The sequence below is a fragment of the Danio rerio genome, chromosome 20 (genome assembly GCF_052040795.2).
Source record: "Danio rerio strain M-AB ecotype USA chromosome 20, GRCz13ab, whole genome shotgun sequence".
NCBI classification, from domain to species: domain Eukaryota; kingdom Metazoa; phylum Chordata; class Actinopteri; order Cypriniformes; family Danionidae; genus Danio; species Danio rerio.
Window position 1 is genome coordinate 29,659,052 of NC_141040.1, and position 14,100 is coordinate 29,673,151.

Here is a 14,100-nt window from a genome sequence, read left to right on the forward strand (position 1 = left end):
ATCGGTTTTTGAAATTGTATTTTCAAACAGATCTTTATGAAAGAGTTTTCTTTCTTTGCTAAATAAAACTTGTTGTCATGGGGGTATAACTCAGTGGTAGAGCATTTGACTGCAGATCAAGAGGTCCCTGGTTCAAATCCGGGTGCCCCCTTTGTCAAGACCTTGGATTTGTGTCTGTAACTGACCTTGATAACGGGTTGCTACATTTAAGTTGGATCTTCCTAACTGATTGACCAGTCGCTCTTTTTCCAAAATTGATTTTTAGACAGATCTTTATGAAAGAGTTTTCTTTCTTTGCTAAATAAAACTTGTTGTCATGGGGGTATAGCTCAGTGGTAGAGCGTTTGACTGCAGATCAAGAGGTCCCCGGTTCAAGTCCGGGTGCCCCCTTTGTCAAGACCTTGGATTTGTGTCTGTAACTTACCTTGATAACGGGTTGCTACATTGAAGTTGGATCTTCCTAACTGATTGACCAGTCGCTCTTTTTCCAAAATTGATTTTTAGACAGATCTTTATGAAAGAGTTTTCTTGTTTTGCTAAATCAAAATTGTTGTCATGGGGGTATAGCTCAGTGGGAGAAAACTTGACTGCAGATCAAGACATACCCAAGGCAAGTCCGGGTGCCCCCTTTGTCAAGACCTTGGATTTGTGTCCGTAGCTTACCTTGACCCCAGGTTGCTTCTTTAAAGTTGGATCTTCCTAACTGATTGACCAGTCGCTTTTTTTCCAAAATTGATTTTCAGACAGATCTTTATGAAAGAGTTTTCTTTCTTTGCTATACCAAACTGTTTGTCTTGGGGGTGTAGCTTAGTGGTAGAGCATTTGACTGCAGGTGAAGAGGTTCCCAGTTCAAATCCGGGTGTCTGCTTTGTCAAGACCTTGGATTTGTGTCTGTAACTTACCTTGATAACGGGTTGCTACATTGAAGTTGGATCTTCCTAACTGATTGACCAGTCGCTTTTTTTCCAAAATTGATTTTCAGACAGATCTTTATGAAAGAGTTTTCTTTCTTTGCTATATCAAACTGTTTGTCTTGAGGTATAGCTCAGTGGTAGAGCATTTGACTGCAGATGAAGAGGTTCCCAGTTCAAATCCGGGTGCCCCCTTTGGCAAGACCTTGGATTTGTATTTGTTACTTGTGTTTACCCTTTGTTGGTACATAGAAGTTGGCTCTTCCTAACGGCATGACCAATCGGTTTTTGAAATTGCTTTTTCAAACAGATCTTTATGAAAGAGTTTTCTTTCTTTGCTTAATAATACCTGTTGGCATGGGGGTATAGCTCAGTGGTAGAGCATTTGACTGCAGATCAAGAGGTCCCCGGTTCAAATCCGGGTGCCCCCTTTGGTAAGACCTCGGATTTGTATCTGTTGCTTATGTTTACCCTGGGTTGGTGCATAGAAGTTTGCTCTTCCTAATGGCATAACCAATCGGTTTTTGAAATTGGATTTTCAAACAGATCTTTATGAAAGAGTTTTCTTGTTTTGCTAAATCAAAATTATTGTCGTGGGAGTATAGCTCAGTGGTAGAGCATTTGACTGCTGATCAAGAGAACCCCAAGTCAAGTCTGGGTGCTCCCTTTTGTCAAGACCTTAGATTTGTGTCCGTAACTTACCTTGACCGCGGGTTGCTACTTTGAAGTTGGATCTTCCTATCTGATTGACCAGTTGCTTTCTTTCCAAAATTGATTTTCAGACAGATCTTTATGAAAGAGTTTTCTTTCTTTGCTAAATAAAACTTGTTGTCATGGGGTTATAACTCAGTGGTAGAGCATTTGACTGCAGATCAAGACGTCCCTGGTTCAAATCCGGGTACCCCCTTTGTCAAGACCTTGGATTTGTGTCTGTAACTTACCTTGATAATGGGTTGCTACATTGAAGTTGGATCTTCCTAATGAGGTGGATTTTGTGCTCTTTGGAGTGTGAAGTTAATCTATATATTCAGGTTATATGTGTATAATCTGCTTGTAGACTTGCATACCATTAAAACAATTGGAAAGAGGAAATGGCCTGAGGAAACAACTAGGGGTCATAAAAGAAGGGATGAAAAGAGAGTGGTAAAAAAGCCTGAGGTGTCTCAGGAAACAGATGTCAGAGGTGGAATTTGGGGTCAGGGGTTAAACTAGGAGGGATCTTGTGTAATATATGGAGAACAAAGGAAAACAACAGATGTAAAAGGGTATTTAAATAAGGCCAGAACAGGAGTGAGGCAGAATTTTTCAGACAGAGATGCTACTGGGCGTCTCCTGAAAGTTCTCCTTTGTTGTCGACAATAAAGTATATTCTTCTGATATTCATAACCTCCAGACTGAGTTTGATTTAGTAAGAGAAGAACCAAGAAAACCACTACATTTGGCGTCCCTCTGGGTGGGCTGGAAAGGAGCAGGACTGGTGTTACTGTGCATGCTGGACTGGAGAGAAAACACAAATATGTGGCCACAATAAAAAAAACGGTAAGTGATTTTATGCTTATTAGTTTGTGTTTTTTCTGCCAGGACCTGCTTGTACAGGTAAATACACTTGAACTGTTTCTCCAGCTTTAAAGAATTAAAAGTAAATGTAAAAAAGATATTAAAGAAAAATGGGGTTTTGAATAACAGAAGAAAAAGAGTAATTTGCATGCAAATGATCTGTGTTTTCCTAAGAGGGCCTTGATGGATAGGATAAACATTAACTAGTAACTGTTACCCAGATTTGGGAAATTATTAATGATGTAAGATATGCATAGAGCATTTATAAGTTTTAAGAGAGAGTCCTTAATGTGTGGTAACAGTTAAGAGATTAAAGCAGATTAAAGTAGAGAGATGCACGCTAAGACCTACGATACCGCTTTGTTTGAGGAGATAAACAAAGGGCTGCATGGGTAGGCGAAAGCCTGTGGTTACCGCTCTAAGGTTAGAGGGCTGCTCGGACAGGTCACTCAAGAGGAGTGTAGTGTAGAGTATTTATTTAATTGAAGTGTTTGTGTATTTGCTGCTTCAGATTGTGGCAAAATAGTCCACATTGGTGGGCAGAGAAGACTGCCTTCCTCCTCCTTGAATGGAATGAGGATGGGGGGATGCAGCTCCTGTTACACTGAGTGGAGGAGAGGAGTGAATGAGAAGAGGAAAAGTAATAAGATTAGAAGTGTGAATGTGTTTAAAAGTATGTTTTCAATAAGAAGTAGGTTAAAATAATGATTATAGTATATTATAATATAAAAGGAGGGCTGCATATGTGTGGTGTGATTTAAAGAACAATAGGAATAGTGATTGATGCAGTTTAAGAGAAGAGATTATGATATAAAGAGAGGAGTCTCTTAAATCAAAACTAATGGAACATGTTGCATTTGAAAGACACAGAGTAAAAGGCAGAATAATATAATAGTTAAACATTTTCCTGAAATTATCTTTGTGTTTTAAGTTTGAATATGTTAAAAAAAGAACAATAGGCAGAGTGAACTGAAATTCCTGACATAGCAATGAGTGAAAGACAGTCTGCTCCAGGATGGGGGTAAGAGAGAGATTTATGGTGTCCATGTGTGAACAATAGATTATGTCTATTTACAGCACTAGGGAAATAGAGAAGAGGAAAGTAAAAGAGAGGAGATCAAACTATAGATATAATAATGACATAGACTTTAACATACTTGTGGATAGAATATAAGTTATTACTGAATAGATATATTATAAAGTAGTATAGTAAGATAAATGAAATGAGGAAGTACTAATAATAGAGTTATATTATATAGAAAAGAGTTTGAAACTCTACTAATGAAAAAGAATAAATAAAGCCATAATGATCAATATACTGTATATAGAGATAAAGGTAATATGGAGTAAAAGAATGTAGTAATAAAAAAATAGATTTACTAAATAAGTATGGATAAATAACATATAAGTTAGTTCTTTGATTGAGAATAAGAAAGAAAAAGAAAACTTGAAAAATTAATATTGATTAACTGAAGATTTAATTAGAAAATGTGTAAGCTTTAAAATGTATAAGAAATGTATAAGAAAACCTAAGAGCTAAAAGCTCAAATTACGGAAAGGAAAAAGAATAAAATAGAAATAGAAAAAATAAGTCCACTGTTTCATAGATAAAATTAGATGTTTAAAAAATACTTACAATATAGGCACATTGAACAGATAAGATAAAAAGTAAAAAGCAGTAACAATTTGAAGAAATAATTGACTTTAGAGAATTTGTTTGTATTTAAGGGCAATACAAATGTTTGTTTCATCTTTCTCAAAATCAGCTATGTCATTTATTTGTAGTGAAGTAAAGTGATTCAGATGAAAATCATAGAAGCTAGGTAAATGTTAAAGAATGCGTTAGAGTGAGTTAAAAAATACATTTAAAAGTCTATGCAGTAAGAAGCTAAATTGATAATTATGCATTGCACTTCAAAAATGAAAAATGCTTTTAGTAAATAAATAGGTGAATTTAATTATTAATATGAACCCTGAGCTATAGCAGTAATGATTTTGAATGGTTATATCAGATATTGGGCCACCATGTAATACTACTGAATTAAAACAAGTATGGAAAAACATATATGGAAATAAAAAATGCAAGACTAAAATACGTGGCAGAGAAAAAAAAAGATAAGATAATGACAAATGGCAAACAGAAGAAACATTTGATGCAAGCAGTGAGAAAATAGAAACTGAGCATAGAAAATGTTAGGGAAACTAAAATTCGATGTAAAAATGACCGGTTAGTAAAGGAACACTAGCATAGATGAGGAGAAATGTAAAGTGAAACACAATCTGGAGCTAAAGAAATTTATTAGAATAACACTAAAGAAATAGAAAATTAAACATATTTACATATGGTAAAATGATTATGAATTAGAGAAAATAAACTGTTAAAACCGTAAGGAGAGAAAATAGATGAGAGGAGTCTCCATTTGATGGAAAAAAAAATGGGAAAGAAGAAAATACTTTTATAGGTCATTAGCTCAATTCCATATATTAATTAGGAGGACAAAGGGATGGACTTTGGGGGACTGTGGTCTCTTACCTACTAGACATCTCTGAGTGCACTGGCAAATGGAAAAGGTGTTTGAAAAACACAATGGACAAACTGTTGGCTGTGGACATTTGTGAAAGCAGTGAGGCAGACACTGCATGCCCAGGAATTACTGAGGACTGGAAAGGCTACTTATGTTCAGAGACACGAAAAAGAGGCAAACAAGCTAATGATGAACTGATCAAAGAGAAAAAGCGCTCCACCAGAACTTTACAACAGCTCAATGGAAGAGAGTGGGGGAAGCTGTGGCCCTGGACACCACAGAAAAACTGCACCAATCTATGAACAAGTTGTCTTCTTAGGGTGTGAGGAGGGGGAGTCTGGCAGTCCATCTCAAAGCAGTCGACCTATAGTCCAAATTGACTACAATGTGACCACTCAGAGGGCAAAAATAAGAGCAAAAGTGTAGCTACCCATTCTTGTATCAAATCAGACTCCTATCAATATGATAAAAAGAAAAGTATCATGTAAACTGTAAGAAAAGTCTCAGATGATAATGTACGATGAAACTTTAAATGTGTAAGGTTAAAATGATAAATTATGAAGAATGTTAAATTATTTTGGTTCATTTTCATAGGTTAATTCATAGAGATTATTGAACATAGGAGGACAAATTATAATGCATGGTGGTGACTAATAAAAGAAAAAGAGACAGCTTTTATAACACAAAAAATAATTTGGGTTAGAAGTTGATGGAATTAAATATTTAAGTAAAAAAATAGGGAAAACTTATTTTGAGTAAACTAAACCAAGATTTGAGAGAAAAATTATGTCAGAGATTAAGACAGAAAAGTGATTTATATTTGAAGGGAATGAAAAAAAAAAAAAGTAAAATGAACTCACAGTACTGAATAGGTCAAAAAGTAACAATTCTAAATGTACTAAAAGAATATTTGAAAGAGAAAAGTGTTTAAAAACAGAAAATAGGTTGTTTTACATATGTGAAGAAATAATAATTAAAAGCAAAAAGGATTAAGGACTAAAGATGAATAATCAGATCAGATAGAGAGGAACCTATAAAGAAATCCAGTGATTTTTCGGTCAACTGGTAGAAAATTACAACAAAAAATGTATGTACAAACAATGTGATGTGAAAGCAGTAAGGAATTGGAGCTGAAAATGCTGAAAAGTGAAAAATGCTAATTAATATAAAATGCAAAATAAGAAATAGCTCAGAAATAAGAAATTACTTAGGTGGCAAGTTTTAATAATGATTAACAGTTCAGGACATTAAGGGAAAACAAAATTAGCCAGCATAGGGAGGATTAATTAAAATTTAACCAGATGCAGGTCTGTTATATGCTGGAATAGGCATTATTGAAACTTTTGAGAACATAACAATATTAGAAACATTAAAATATGTTATGGCATTTCTAATTTGGTTGTGATTGTGTAGGTAACTAATAAAATGGATTTTATTTTGATTTGATTAAAATTTAATTTTTGATGATGGCATTAGTCAAAACAGGCAAAAGTAGATGTTGTAAAATCTATGATTTAAGAACAGTCAGTGATAGAGAATTTCTTAGCAGAGGTTCCTAACACGCGTTGCACTTACATTTGTTAGTTTGGATGCCAAATATGTTAAAGTAATTGATTTCTGTTCAGTTAATTATCAGAGGAGGGTAGACACTTGGTTACACTTAAAGTAAATAGGCTGTTATACATACATTAGAATGCATAAAAGGATTTAGATTATTTCGTGATGGATATTGTAATGTGTAGGATTTAGTTATCTGCAAGTAAGCTGATAAATAAAAAATTGATTTTACATGAAAGAAAATAAGGTAGCAGGTATAACACTAGTATAGAGTCACAACCTCAATTAGATGATAGTACAAATTAAACAACGTACTAGTCTTTATGAACAATACATGTAGCATTAGAGGTGAACGAAAAAGACAAATAAGGTTTATGTAATACATACAAAGAACAGATTGTTGAGGCAACAGCATTTCTAGATATTGGCATTTGAGATGTACATGGTTTGAATCATGGGTGAAGTGATAAGGAAAATTAAGCAGCAAGTAAAATTATTTGAAAAAATGATCGCCTTTTTAAAATGCAGTGATTACTGAATTGTTGTCCACATGTGACATTTGTGCAAAGTAGAATGTGAGTAGAGGAACAACAATAGATCTAATGGGTTATTCAAGAACTTCATAGTGGATGTTGTGAAATGATAAAATTAACTTATACATATACAAGTTTTTGGGCATGGCAGTTGTGGTAGATGAGTGAAGGTAATTCCATTAGCACAGCAGGGAAGAAGGAACAGTTATTACATTTAAGACAAGAGAAGTCTCAGATTTGCAATACCTTTAGAAATAAGTTTAATGTGTCTATATTGAAAAATAAATTAGAGTACTTAAAGTCAATTAAAGTGAATAAAGGTAATTAAGTAGATAAATAAGTGGATATGTGATTCAGTGAATAGATAAGTAAATGTATTGATAAAGTATTGGAAATAAAGAAAATTGAGAAATTACACATAATTGTAAGGAATGATTGAAAGAGCTGAAGATGATCCTTCAAGGCCTAGTTTAACAAGATGTGTTAAAATAATATACCTTTTGCATTAATAAGTGATTGCATGAAAACTGACAGAAACAAGCAACTAACATTGCATGAAATACTATTGGGTCTACCCTTACATGTAATCTCGTATTTAACCTTGTGGAATGTTTGGAGAACATTTATAATGCATTAGAAAGAAGTTTGGTCTTTTATGAGGAAACTAACTGCCATGTGCAAAGCAATATCTGTACAGGAAACCAGAAAGGACCAGAAGCAGGAGATTAATCCGGTGATCGAGTATATCTGAGGTTTTCTGGAGTGAAATCAGGAGAAATGGACCTTATGCCAAGGTTACCAAAGGGGATGCCATCAACTGGATACCATCTGGACCACAGCACAAGACAGCCAAAGAAAAAAGCTCCAGCAAGAGAAAGCTAACGGGAAACAGAGGAGGCAGAAAATCTTGAAGCTCAACGAAGTGCAAAGTGTGGCAGAAGCAGTTCATCAGAACAGTTAAAAGAGTAATTTTGATTATATACCTGAGTGAGAAATACAGAAGGTGCCACAAATTCAAGTGATGATAATCACCACAACTTCAGGTTATAGACTCTCAACATAAAGTCTCTATCAACACTTTTTAAGGCTAGAACGAAACAAAGAATGCTCGCAAGTATGTGCCAGATTTAGGGTCAAAAAGATGAACTAGTGCTAAAAATTTGTATAGTTTAGATAAAGAAGAGGATGATGAAGAGGATCCATGCCTTGGGTGTTAAGTGCTAGTAACCTCTACCCCAAAACGGCGGCTCTCTACGATACGCAAAGTATCTGGGCTGAAGATCAACTGTTGTGACCCTAGATTGGGAGATTGTGCATGTTTATCTTTTGTTTTAGTTTTATTCTTTACTGGATGTTAAATAATCATGACCCCCAGAAGCAAATAGATAACTAATTGTATGCTTAAAATACTACTTTTTATGATATCAACAAAATAGAATCAAGTCTTTTACTGTGTCCTCGTCAGATCAGGACACAGAGGTTTGGCGTGATTCTATTCCAAAGTGCAATTACATGATTTGGTCATTTGTAATAATACTGTGACATATATTTGTCATTAGGTAATATGGCTGAGGTCTAGATCATGGAGTTGCACTATGGGCCAAAAGCAAGAATATTAAGACTTAAAGTCTTAAGAGGAGGGATTATATGAGGTGGATTTTGTGCTCTTTGGAGTGTGAAGTTAATCTATATATTCAGGTTATATGTGTATAATCTGCTTGTAGACTTGCATACCATTAAAACAATTGGAAAGAGGAAATGGCCTGAGGAAACAACTAGGGGTCATAAAAGAAGGGATGAAAAGAGAGTGGTAAAAAAGCCTGAGGTGTCTCAGGAAACAGATGTCAGAGGTGGAATTTGGGGTCAGGGGTTAAACTAGGAGGGATCTTGTGTAATATATGGAGAACAAAGGAAAACAACAGATGTAAAAGGGTATTTAAATAAGGCCAGAACAGGAGTGAGGCAGAATTTTTCAGACAGAGATGCTACTGGGCGTCTCCTGAAAGTTCTCCTTTGTTGTCGACAATAAAGTATATTCTTCTGATATTCATAACCTCCAGACTGAGTTTGATTTAGTAAGAGAAGAACCAAGAAAACCACTACACTAACTGATTGACCAGTCGCTCTTTTTCCAAAATTGATTTTTAGACAGATATTTATGAAAGAGTTTTCTTTCTTTGCTAAATAAAACTTGTTGTCATGGGGGTATGGCTCAGTGGTAGAGCATTAGACTGCAGATCAAGAGGTCCCCGGTTCAAATCGGGGTGCCCCCTTTGGTAAGACCTTGGATTTGTATCTGTTACTAGTGTTTACCCTTTGTTGGTACATAGAAGTTGGCTCTTCCTAATGGCATAACCAATCGGTTTTTGAAATTGTATTTTCAAACAGATCTTTATGAAAGAGTTTTCTTTCTTTGCTAAATAAAACTTGTTGTCATGGGGGTATAACTCAGTGGTAGAGCATTTGACTGCAGATCAAGAGGTCCCTGGTTCAAATCCGGGTGCCCCCTTTGTCAAGACCTTGGATTTGTGTCTGTAACTGACCTTGATAACGGGTTGCTACATTTAAGTTGGATCTTCCTAACTGATTGACCAGTCGCTCTTTTTCCAAAATTGATTTTTAGACAGATCTTTATGAAAGAGTTTTCTTTCTTTGCTAAATAAAACTTGTTGTCATGGGGGTATAGCTCAGTGGTAGAGCGTTTGACTGCAGATCAAGAGGTCCCCGGTTCAAGTCCGGGTGCCCCCTTTGTCAAGACCTTGGATTTGTGTCTGTAACTTACCTTGATAACGGGTTGCTACATTGAAGTTGGATCTTCCTAACTGATTGACCAGTCGCTCTTTTTCCAAAATTGATTTTTAGACAGATCTTTATGAAAGAGTTTTCTTGTTTTGCTAAATCAAAATTGTTGTCATGGGGGTATAGCTCAGTGGGAGAAAACTTGACTGCAGATCAAGACATACCCAAGGCAAGTCCGGGTGCCCCCTTTGTCAAGACCTTGGATTTGTGTCCGTAGCTTACCTTGACCCCAGGTTGCTTCTTTAAAGTTGGATCTTCCTAACTGATTGACCAGTCGCTTTTTTTCCAAAATTGATTTTCAGACAGATCTTTATGAAAGAGTTTTCTTTCTTTGCTATACCAAACTGTTTGTCTTGGGGGTGTAGCTTAGTGGTAGAGCATTTGACTGCAGGTGAAGAGGTTCCCAGTTCAAATCCGGGTGTCCGCTTTGTCAAGACCTTGGATTTGTGTCTGTAACTTACCTTGATAACGGGTTGCTACATTGAAGTTGGATCTTCCTAACTGATTGACCAGTCGCTTTTTTTCCAAAATTGATTTTCAGACAGATCTTTATGAAAGAGTTTTCTTTCTTTGCTATATCAAACTGTTTGTCTTGAGGTATAGCTCAGTGGTAGAGCATTTGACTGCAGATGAAGAGGTTCCCAGTTCAAATCCGGGTGCCCCCTTTGGCAAGACCTTGGATTTGTATTTGTTACTTGTGTTTACCCTTTGTTGGTACATAGAAGTTGGCTCTTCCTAACGGCATGACCAATCGGTTTTTGAAATTGCTTTTTCAAACAGATCTTTATGAAAGAGTTTTCTTTCTTTGCTTAATAATACCTGTTGGCATGGGGGTATAGCTCAGTGGTAGAGCATTTGACTGCAGATCAAGAGGTCCCCGGTTCAAATCCGGGTGCCCCCTTTGGTAAGACCTCGGATTTGTATCTGTTGCTTATGTTTACCCTGGGTTGGTGCATAGAAGTTTGCTCTTCCTAACGGCATAACCAATCGGTTTTTGAAATTGGATTTTCAAACAGATCTTGATGAAAGAGTTTTCTTGTTTTGCTAAATCAAAATTGTTGTCATGGGGGTATAGCTCAGTCGGAGAACACTTGACTGCAGATCAAGACTTACCCAAGGCAAGTCCGGGTGCCCCCTTTGTCAAGACCTTGGATTTGTGTCTGTAACTTAACTTGATAACGGGTTGCTACATTTAAGTTGGATCTTCCTAACTGATTGACCAGTCACTCTTTTGCCAAAATTGATTTTTAGACAGATCTTTATGAAAGAGTTTTCTTTCTTTGCTTAATAATACCTGTTGGCATGGGGGTATAGCTCAGTGGTAGAGCATTTGACTGCAGATCAAGAGGTCCCCGGTTCAAATCCGGGTGCCCCCTTTGGCAAGACCTTGGATTTGTATCTGTTACTTGTGTTTACCCTTTGTTGGTACATAGAAGTTGGCTCTTCCTAACGGCATAACCAATCGGTTTTTGAAATTGGATTTTCAAACAGATCTTGATGAAAGAGTTTTCTTGTTTTGCTAAATCAAATTTGTTGTCATGGGGGTATAGCTCAGTGGGAGAACACTTCACTGCAGATCAAGACATACCCAAGTCAAGTCCGGGGGCCCCCTTTGTCAAGACCTTGGATTTGTGTCCGTAGCTTACATTGACCCCGGGTTGCTACTTTGAAGTTGGATCTTCCTAACTGATTGACCAGTCGCTTTTTTTCCAAAATTGATTTTCAGACAGATCTTTTTGAAAGAGTTTTCTTTCTTTGCTATACCAAACTGTTTGTCTTGAGCTCAGTGGTAGAGCATTTGACTGCAGATCAAGAGGTCCCGGTTCAAATCCGGGTGCCCCCTTTGGCAAGACCTTGGATTTGTATCTGTTACTTGTGTTTACCCTTTGTTGGTACATAGAAGTTGGCTCTTCCTAACGGCATAACCAAGCGGTTTTTGAAATAGGATTTTCAAACAGATCTTGATGAAAGAGTTTTCTTGTTTTGCTAAATCAAAATTGTTGTCATGGGGGTATAGCTCAGTGGGAGAACACTTGACTGCAGATCAAAACATACCCAAGTCAAGTCCGGGTGCCCCCTTTGTCAAGACCTTGGATTTGTGTCCGTAGCTTACCTTGACCCCGGGTTGCTACTTTGAAGTTTGATCTTCCTAACTGATTGACCAGTCGCTTTTTTTCCAAAATTGATTTTCAGACAGATCTTTATAAAAGAGTTTTCTTTCTTTGCTATACCAAACTGTTTGTCTTGGGGGTATATCTCAGTGGTAGAGCATTTGACTGCAGATCAAGAGGTTCCCAGTTCAAATGCAGGTGCCCCCTTTGGCAAGACCTTGGATTTGTTTCTGTTACTAGTGTTTACCCTTTGTTGGTACATAGAAGTTGGCTCTTCCTAACGAAATAACCAATCGGTTTTTGAAATTGTATTTTCAAACAGATCTTTATGAAAGAGTTTTCTTGTTTTGCTAAATCAAAATAGTTGTCATAGGTGTATAGCTCAGTCGGAGAATATTTGACTGCAGATGAAGAGGTCCCCGGTTCAAATCCGTGTGCCCCCTTTGTCAAGACCTTGGATTTGTATCCGTAACTTACCTTGACCCCGAGTTGCTACTTTGAAGTTGGATCTTCCTAACTGATTGACCAGTCGCTTGTTTTTCCAAAATTGATTTTCAGACAGATCTTTGTGAAAGAGTTTTTTTTCTTTGCTATTCCAAACTCATTGTCATGGGGGTATAGCTCAGTGGTAGAGCATTTGACTGCAGATCAAGAGGTCCCTGGTTCAAATCGGGGTGCCCCCTTTGTCAAGACCTTGGATTTGTGTCTGTAACTTACCTTGATAACGGGTTGCTACATTGAAGTTGGATCTGCCTAACTGATTGACCAGTCGCTCTTTTGCCAAAATGGATTTTTAGACAGATCTTTATGAAAGAGTTTTCTTTCTTTGCTAAATCAAACTTGTTGTCTTGGGGGTATAACTCAGTGGTAGAGCATTTGAGTGCAGATCAAGAGGTCCCCGGTTCAAATCGGGGTGCCCCCTTTGGTAAGACCTCGGATTTGTATCTGTTGCTTATGTTTACCCTGGGTTGGTGCATAGAAGTTGGCTCTTCCTAACGGCATGACCAATCGGTTTTTAAAATTGGATTTTCAAACAGATCTTTATGAAAGAGTTTTCTTGTTTTGCTAAATCAAAATTGTCGTCATGGGGGTATAGCTCAGTGGGAGAACATTTGACTGCAGATCAAGAGGTCCCCAAGTCAAGTCCGGGTGCCCCCTTTGTCAAGACCTTAGATTTGTGTCCGTAACTTACCTTGACCCTGGGTTGCTACTTTGAAGTTGGATCTTCCTATCTGATTGACCAGTTGCTTTCTTTCCAAAATTAATTTTCAGACAGATCTTTATGAAAGAGTTTTCTTTCTTTGCTATACCAAACTTTTTGTCGTGGGGGTATAGCTCAGTGGGAGAACATTTGACTGCAGATCAAGAAAACCCCAAGTCAAGTCCGGGTGCCCCCTTTGTCAAGACCTTAGATTTGTGTCCGTAACTTACCTTGACCCCGGGTTGCTACTTTGAAGTTGGATCTTCCTAACTGATTGACCAGTCGCTTTTTTTCCCAAAATTGATTTTCAAACAGATCTTTATGAAAGAGTTTTCTTGTTTTGCTAAATATAAATTGTTGTTATAGGGGTATAGCTCAGTGGGAGAATATTTGACTGCAGATCAAGAGGTCCCTGGTTCAAATCCGGGTGTTCGCTTTGTCAAGACCTTGGATTTGTGTCTGTAACTTACCTTGATAACAGGTTGCTACATTGAAGTTGGATCTTCCTAACTGAATGACCAGTCGCTCTTTTTCCAAAATTGATTTTTAGACAGATCTTTATGAAAGAGTTTTCTTTCTTTGCTAAATCAAACTTGTTGTCATGGGGGTATGGCTCAGTGGTAGAGCATTTGACTGCAGATCAAGAGGTCCCAGGTTCAAATCGGGGTGCCCCCTTTGGTAAGACCTCGGATTTGTATCTGTTGCTTATGTTTACCCTGGGTTGGTGCATAGAAGTTGGCTCTTCCTAACGGCATGACCAATCGGTTTTTAAAATTGGATTTTCAAACAGATCTTTATGAAAGAGTTTTCTTGTTTTGCTAAATCATAATTGTCATCATGGGGGTATAGCTCAGTGGGAGAACATTTGACTGCAGATCAAGAAAACCCCAAGTCAAGCCCGGGTGC

The 14,100-nt window shown here is 37.0% G+C and overlaps 11 non-coding genes across 11 annotated transcripts; all 11 read left to right on the forward strand.

The window, feature by feature from the left end:
- Positions 1–79: 79 nt before the first annotated feature.
- trnac-gca (transfer RNA cysteine (anticodon GCA)) lies at positions 80–151 on the forward strand. The gene has a single exon. It is a non-coding gene; the product is annotated as a tRNA-Cys (tRNA).
- A 167-nt stretch (positions 152–318) lies between these two features.
- trnac-gca (transfer RNA cysteine (anticodon GCA)) lies at positions 319–390 on the forward strand. The gene has a single exon. It is a non-coding gene; the product is annotated as a tRNA-Cys (tRNA).
- Positions 391–1,270: 880 nt separating this feature from the next.
- trnac-gca (transfer RNA cysteine (anticodon GCA)) lies at positions 1,271–1,342 on the forward strand. The gene has a single exon. It is a non-coding gene; the product is annotated as a tRNA-Cys (tRNA).
- Positions 1,343–1,746: 404 nt separating this feature from the next.
- On the forward strand, positions 1,747–1,818 carry trnac-gca (transfer RNA cysteine (anticodon GCA)). Its single transcript has one exon. It is a non-coding gene; the product is annotated as a tRNA-Cys (tRNA).
- Positions 1,819–9,284: 7,466 nt separating this feature from the next.
- On the forward strand, positions 9,285–9,356 carry trnac-gca (transfer RNA cysteine (anticodon GCA)). Its single transcript has one exon. It is a non-coding gene; the product is annotated as a tRNA-Cys (tRNA).
- A 164-nt stretch (positions 9,357–9,520) lies between these two features.
- Positions 9,521–9,592, forward strand: trnac-gca (transfer RNA cysteine (anticodon GCA)). Its single transcript has one exon. It is a non-coding gene; the product is annotated as a tRNA-Cys (tRNA).
- A 167-nt stretch (positions 9,593–9,759) lies between these two features.
- trnac-gca (transfer RNA cysteine (anticodon GCA)) lies at positions 9,760–9,831 on the forward strand. The gene has a single exon. It is a non-coding gene; the product is annotated as a tRNA-Cys (tRNA).
- An 880-nt stretch (positions 9,832–10,711) lies between these two features.
- Positions 10,712–10,783, forward strand: trnac-gca (transfer RNA cysteine (anticodon GCA)). Its single transcript has one exon. It is a non-coding gene; the product is annotated as a tRNA-Cys (tRNA).
- Positions 10,784–11,186: 403 nt separating this feature from the next.
- Positions 11,187–11,258, forward strand: trnac-gca (transfer RNA cysteine (anticodon GCA)). The gene has a single exon. It is a non-coding gene; the product is annotated as a tRNA-Cys (tRNA).
- Positions 11,259–12,604: 1,346 nt separating this feature from the next.
- Positions 12,605–12,676, forward strand: trnac-gca (transfer RNA cysteine (anticodon GCA)). The gene has a single exon. It is a non-coding gene; the product is annotated as a tRNA-Cys (tRNA).
- Positions 12,677–13,797: 1,121 nt separating this feature from the next.
- Positions 13,798–13,869, forward strand: trnac-gca (transfer RNA cysteine (anticodon GCA)). Its single transcript has one exon. It is a non-coding gene; the product is annotated as a tRNA-Cys (tRNA).
- Positions 13,870–14,100: the final 231 nt, after the last annotated feature.